This window comes from Gavialis gangeticus, unplaced genomic scaffold (genome assembly GCF_001723915.1).
Source record: "Gavialis gangeticus isolate Ggan-Ray unplaced genomic scaffold, GavGan_comp1, whole genome shotgun sequence".
Lineage (NCBI taxonomy): Eukaryota > Metazoa > Chordata > Crocodylia > Gavialidae > Gavialis > Gavialis gangeticus.
In genome coordinates, this window is record NW_017729000.1 from 48,339,325 (window position 1) to 48,345,596 (window position 6,272).

Sequence of the window (6,272 nt, forward strand, 5' to 3'; positions counted from 1 at the left end):
GGGCACCTGAGGAGAGAGAGCCAGGGCAGGAATTGCATGGCCACCAGAGGGCATTATGGCTGGTTCTGGGACCCCAGCCTGGTACACCCACTCACAAAGTTACTACCCTGCCCTCCATTAAAATGAATAAAATTTTCACAATAATTTTCTCAATTTTCCTAGAGACTTCACCATTCTTGGTGCATGGTTATGACCTCATGCCACTCCTGTGAGCTGAAGGAGTATTTATTCGTGTAGAGATGGGTAGAAGCAGCCAGTTTTCTGTTGAGAGAAGGCTTTGATCTCTAAATTCAGGTTTCTAGAGCCTCCAGTCCTGTTGCACTTCCTCAGGCAGACAACCAGAAGGGCTGTTTGGGCTAAATGGGACCCTTCAGAAGCAAATAAAGAGTCATAATAGCTGAGAAACTAGAATATTGGCTCCATTTGGCTCAGTGGCTAAATTCCCATGGATTTTAGAGGGCCTAGAATATCACCCCATGATTGTTAGTTGTGAGTCATGATTAAGCATCCTCTTTGATTTTGGTGCCCAGCTAGAGACATCTAACAGGGCCCCTGCTTTTCCAAAGATGGGTGCTCAGCACTTCCTTGAGAGCAGGTCCATTTACAGCATCTTGGTGTGGGTACCACAACTCACTAGTTGCTTTGAGAATATTGGTTGTTATTGAGTTAGTGTAACAAGCCAGACTTACCCTATCTTTTATGTGCCTCCATGAGAGTCAATGGTCCATATCACAGGTGAACCTGGCTCTCAACCTATCATTTCTACATGTACCTTTAAAAGACTTTCAAATATAAGATCCCTCCATGGTGAAGGTGAGTTTGTTTCCATAATGTATCTATTTATAGGCCAGGCTGGGCCATTCTGCCTGCAGCCTTCTGTTTCAAAGCCTCTTCACTTGCTAGAGCCCAGGAGATAGTAATTGCTATCCAATAGCCCTGAAGCCTTGCAGCACCCATGCTCAGGAAAACCTACATGCTCCCTTCCTCAGCAGCAACAAGCATCATCAATGCAATGTTCACATACATCCAGGACTGAGCATTCTCGGCCCAGTCCTACAAATCCTGGTTCACAACAGAATCAGGCCTATGGTTGGTCCTGTAAACATACCTCACATCTGCTTGTATATGAAGGACTTCACTGTGCTCCGTGATTCAGCAATAATGCTTTGGGTAGTTAACATTTCATTATCATTTTTAAAAGCTAAGTGGCTTTCACTACCTGAGAAGTATATTAATGGCCCCAGTAAAACACTCCCCTGAGTGCCTTAATGCTTTTGTAATATCGATTTTTCCCTCCCCCCCCCCCCCCCTTTCTTCTCTCTTTCTTTTTGGAAAGATTTTTTTTTTTCTCTCCCTGCATGTATTCCCCCATTATGAAAAATACACACCCATTTATACAGTGCAGACAGGAGGGAATAATGCTCTAACTAATATCACTGCTGTTTTTCCCCTCCTCACACACACATTATTCCCCACAGCAGACAGACAAGAGGCAGATGGTGACAAATTTCTTTCTGACCCCCGCAGATGATCAGCTTATACCCTGAAGCACAAGGGGGTTTCTGTTATCCTTTGGGAACACTTTTGTCCTAACTTCCTAGCTGAACGTGGCTGTTTGTGCTCTACGTGCTGCTGTCTGTGCTTTGCCCCCCCCACCCTCCCAACTCCCCTGGCTCTGCCAGTCCCATTGGACTGTGCTAGCCATTTCCCAGACTGGTAAGTGTCACAGATGTGCTGTACACACTGCACTTTTCAATATCAGCTTCATGCCCAGGGTGCTTTTGCAGAGATAATCTGGAAGCAGTTTACCCCTGTGCCAGTGCAGAGCTCAGCAAAGGGACACAGAGTGTTGAGAGCACCCCTCAGTGCGGGGCTGACCTAACTTTCACCCTGATGACTGCCCAGCCAGGGTCCTTGTGGCAATGGTCACTAGTGACCAGTGCAGGCTTATCTACCCCAGCAGGTCCTGTCACCTGGGGGAAGCTTATCCTACCCAGGTCCTATGGGCAAGCTCCAAGCTTGGAAATATGGCAGTGAGGCCTACCTAGGCTCATCCCTGAGCTAACTGTTGATCCCACAGTCTCTGGCAGGCCTGATGCTTGGAGTGTGCCTGCAGACTCTGATAGGTGGGACATGGGGAAAGCATGCTTGAGGCTCCTGATCCTGGGACCCAGGGTTCCCTGAAGGGGCACAGAACAACCAGACTGCAGGTCTGCCCTACCCATGAGCCCTTGTGCCTCTGACATGCTTCCTCCTGCCTCCAGTCCAACCTCTGTACCTTAAAGCTATTGCTCTTGAGGCTGCAGCTCTGTTTACCAGCTCTGTACCTGGCATATGGGTGTCCAGCATCTATGCTCTAGAGCCCCTTTGCATGGGCTGAAAGGCAGCTGGGGTTCTGATGCAGAGTGATGAGCACTACAGGCTTCCACCACCTTGTCCAGTCAATAACACAGCCTCAATCTTCTTTGAATAGATGCAGGCCAAAAGGGAGGAGTCCATGGCCCAACCTGCTGAAACTGCCTTCTATTTAAGGTTCCCTTCGCCCTTGGTCCTCTGTACTACTATCCTACCCTTCTTTAAACACTTCCTGCTTCTCCACATCCATAATGAACAAACCAATAATCATCATTAGCTCAGAGGCTTGCCATCCCTATGATCAATCTCTCCCCAAGGTATCCTGCCTTCTCCTCCTACAAGAGGCAACCCATCTTACAACTGCCCCTCAATAGCACTCACTGCCACTCATTCATTAGATTAGGAGTGAGTTTGGGCAGGGTGGTTTTTCCCGTTCACCCAAGGTAAAAGCAAGTTGCTAGCATCACAACAGAAGGCAAACTAGCAGAGAACTGTTCTTCACCAGGATCATGCTCGCACTAGCTGAATCTTCCCCTTTTGATCAAATTCCTGCTTTCATCCTCCTAACCAGAGCACAGAGGAGCTATTTCCCAGGAGAACAGTAGCTGCTACCTTGGTTCTGAAAAGTGACTGTAAAAGTGGAATTGTTTCCATTTTCCTGGCTCCTGGAGACCACAGACTGGACTTGCTCCATTCACAAATCCAAATGTACATATTCTGAACCCCATTTCAGCAAGGAACTCAAATGTATGCCATTGATTACAATAATAACCCTTCTCAACTTAACTATGCAGTTGAAACCCTGAATGAATCAGGGCCCAATTGGCCATTATTAGATTTGAAAGTCAAGCTGGACTCTTTCATAAGATCTATCATCTTATGTGTGAGCAAACGTCCAACTATGCACTTGGTGGCCCCAATGCAGCCACCAGTCCTGTCAGTGGAGTTGAAAGAGGAGGCCCTATGGTAACCTATGGCCTGGAGCAGCACTGAGAATCAGTGGCGCACAGTTCAGCCCAGCATACTGTCCTTTTCTGTGCTTTGCCATGCCACTGAAACCTCTTATAGAGCCACCTGCAGCACTACAAAATTCAGCCCTCCCCACTGCTTTTGGGCACAGGGATCAGTAAAGCGTGGCAGAGGTAGTGGTGCATGGTGGAGGTAGCAGCAAATGTTGTGAGCGCTGTGGAGGTGGGTGTCGCAGAGAGGAGCAGCAGCAGCCCAAGGCACTAGGAATCCACAGCTTTAAAACACAACTGACCCCTTGCTCAAAGGCAGCAATGTTCAACGTTTTGGCCCTGTGGACTAGATAAATTGAATGGGGCCAGTCTGTGGGCTGCATCGTCTGATGCCAGGATTGGGCTCACACACCTGGATCAAGTCTGTATGATGCCTGCCCAGACCCCACACACCAGGATTGAGCTCTGTGCTGTCCCTACTCAGCCCCCACACTGTGGGATTAGGCCCAGGGACCCACATCACCTCCACCCAGCCCTGAATGCCAGGATTGGGCTCTAAGGTCCCACGCCACTCCTGTTCAGCTCCTTGCACCAGGATCTCACCCCACACACCCAATCTAGCACTCTTGCAGGGCTCCCCATAGACCCGTGGGGAGCCCTGTGGGTCAGAAGACATGGTGCTAAGGGCTGGATTTGGCCTGTGGGCTGGGGGTTGAGCGCCTCTGCTCTAAAGGCTTGCAATTCTGTTGCTGGAAAAATGGATCTAGCCCCTGCTTTTCTCTCCCTCATTCTCTTGAAGCTAGGCTGGCTGTACACTAAACTCAGTAGTTGTCACTCAAAAGTGCACAGACAGCCAGTTTGCTGAGAAATGGAGGCTGTGTTTTCAAAGCCCCTTTGCCAGTACAAGTGAACTCTAAGTGGCAGGAGGACAGAGAGTCAGTGAATAGAGCGGGTCAGGGAGCCTTTTTTCCGGACTTTGCTGTTCTGGGGGAGACCCTGTCTCTCGTTTTGATCAGAACTTGCATCCTGGACTTGAGAAGTCTTTCCCAGCAACGGACCCAGGAGAGGCACAGCCAGGCCCAGGGTCAATGAGGACCTTAGTCAGAGACCTTCTGGAAGGACTAGATGTGTTCAAATCAGCAGGTCCAGACGATCTCCACCCCAGAGTGCTGAGGGAGTTGGCAGAGGTCATTGCGGGACCCCTGGCACAACTTTATGAGCACTCGTGGTGCTCTGGCAAGGTGCTGGAGGACTGTAAAAGAGCCAATGTGGTCCCCATTTTCAAAAAATGAAGGAAGGAGGACCCAGGAAATTATAGTTCTGTTAGTCTTACCTCAGTCCTGGGGAAGCTCTTTGAGAAAATTATCCATGTGCACATGTGCGAGGGGCAAGCAGGGGAGTGTATGCTTAAGGGCAACCAACATGGGTTCGTTAGAGGCAGGTCCTGTCAGACCAACCTGGTATCCTTCTATGACCAGGTCACAAAATCCTTGGACACAGGTGTCACGGTGGATGTAGTCTTTCTGGGCTTTAGGAAGGCCTTCAACACTGTCTCTCACCCCATTCTCATTAAAAAATTAGGAGATTGTGGTGTCGATGCCTACACAGTCAGATGGGTCGCCAACTGGCTGGAGGGCCGCACCCAGAGAGTGATGGTGGATGGGTCATTTTTGACCTGGAGGGATGTGGGCAGTGGGGTCCCCCAGGGCTCAGTCCTCGGGCCTGCACTGCTCAACATCTTCATCAGCGACTTGGACGAGGGGGTGAAAAGCACCTTCTTCAGATTCACAGATGACACTAAGATGTGGGGAGAAGTGGGCACACTAGAAGGGAGGGACAGGCTGCAATCAGACCTAGACAGGTTACAGGGGTGGGCAGATGAGAATAAGATGGGATTCAACACTGACAAGTGCAGGGTACTGCACCTAGGCAGAAAGAACCAGCAGCATACCTACAGGCTGGGGAACTCCCTTCTCATCAGCACAGAGGCAGAAAAGGATCTTGGAGTCATTATAGACTCCAAGATGACCATGAGCTGACAGTGTGGGGACACAGTCAGGAAAGCTAACTGCACCTTGTCATGCATCCACAGATGCATCACAAGCAGGTCCAAGGAAGTGATCCCCCCCCTCTATGAGGCACTGGTCAGGCCGCAGCTGGAGTACTGTGTCCAGTTCTGGGCACCGCACTTCAGGAGGGATGTGGACAACATGGAGAGGGTCCAGAGGGGCCACTCGCATGATCAGAGGGCAGGGTAGGCCCTATGAGGAGAGGCTACAGGACCTGAACCTGTTCAGCCTCTGGGGGATCTGGTGGCTGCCTATAAGCTTGTCAAGGGGGACCAGCAGGCAATGGGAGAATCCCTGTTCTCCGGAACACTACCAGGAGTAACAAGGAACAATGGCCATAAGTTGACTGAGAATAGATTCAGGCTAGACGTCAGGAGACACTACTTCACAGTCAGGGCGGTTAGGAGCTGGAACCAACTTCCAAGGGAAGTGGTGCTCGCCCCTACCCTGGGGGTCTTCAAAAGGAGGCTAGACAACCACCTAGCCAGGGTCGTTTGACCCCAGCATCCTTTCCTGCCCATGGCAGGGGGTTGGACTTGATGATCTGCTTAGGTCCCTTCTGACCCTACCATCTATGAAACTATGAAATATTTGTCAAACATGGCACATCCCTGCATAAAATTCCAGTGTCACTAAACTGGATTTTTCTGACAAAAAACGTAATTTCAGGTAAAAATTCCCAACTGGCTGTATTTACTCCAAAAAGAGAGAAGTGGCAAGCCACCATGAAGTCCACAAGAACTTCAGCTTTATTAAGGCACTAGAATGCTACCCTGATGGATCACAGCATGAAACTCTAAGACAGATCTGTAGATACTACTAAAACGTATGATCCAAATGACCCACATCTTCATTCCAAATTTCCATTCTTTCTTTACAAATCATGGTG